The following is a 1,133-nucleotide window of genomic DNA, read 5'->3' as shown; positions in this document are numbered from 1 at the left end:
GTAAAGCCTTAGCCAGCATGGAACCGCCAGATCCTGGCCGCTCCCTCCTCCGCCGCGGCAGCATCGCCGTCGACCGGATGGACCGTTGGATCGGAGATGGACGGCTGCGGTAAATCATCTTTCCTTCTCGGTGCATGTCCCGTCTGGACCGCTAGGTCGGGAATGGAGACAGCGCCGATCACGTGACCGCGTCCTGTTACCACTCACGGCCTCCGTCTCATCTTTTGTGGACCCAAGGCGTCTCTCAGCCGGCGGTTAGGTGGTCGGCTAGCTCGCGCGAGCAGGTTTGGGTATGTCTGTATTTTAAATTTTATATTTTTAAACTTATTTTTACTCTAAGTTTGATTTTTTTTTTTAATTCTAGTGGATTTTATATTTTCTTTTTTCATTTAATTCTGAAATTTTTATGCATTATTATATATAATACATGTAACATATTTTTATGTATACACAGTGGAACCCGTATCTTGATTTTCTAAAATTAGTGTACTTGTACCTGTCTCAATATACTTACTTCCCTACACCTAAGGTTGCATTTGAGATCCGGTGATCTGAGATTGGTTCTTATGAGGTACAAGCTAATAGAATATGCATTTTTGAGAAATTAATTATAACTTATATTTGAAACTTCAAGAAGGCGTTTCTATGGGACCTTCAAAAACCTAGTTTTGTGAAAATCTCGTTTTACCAAAACTATTTGAGTTTTTAAAATAATTCTACGTTGAGGCAACGACCGGCAGGTAGAAGGAACAGGGAGCATGGGTGCCGCGCCCCGGTGGTAGCCATAGCACCTACACAAAAGACGCTCACAGCGATGGTGCGAGCCTACAACGGACATCAGGCTTATCGGGCCTCCAACTTGCCAACGGCAATGCCCGGGCCTGGCCCGGGTCAGGCCATGTATCGAGCACTCCCGGTGCCCAGACCTAATATTGACATCCATATCTCGAAAGCTTATCAAAATATAATTGTCTTTTTTTTTTTTTAGGTTTTTCTTATAAATGAATGATTGACTATGCATAAAGTTTGCTAAGAATGTGATCCATGTATGTTTGAAATATGATATGAAAATGAATTTTGTTTATTTATGAGTTGTTTTATTCCGACGATGTGAAGAAAAAACTAAGAAGTTT

This window comes from Nymphaea colorata, chromosome 9 (assembly GCF_008831285.2).
Source record: "Nymphaea colorata isolate Beijing-Zhang1983 chromosome 9, ASM883128v2, whole genome shotgun sequence".
Lineage (NCBI taxonomy): Eukaryota > Viridiplantae > Streptophyta > Magnoliopsida > Nymphaeales > Nymphaeaceae > Nymphaea > Nymphaea colorata.
The sequence above is the reverse complement of the archived record's forward strand: the minus strand, read 5'-3'. Positions refer to the sequence as shown.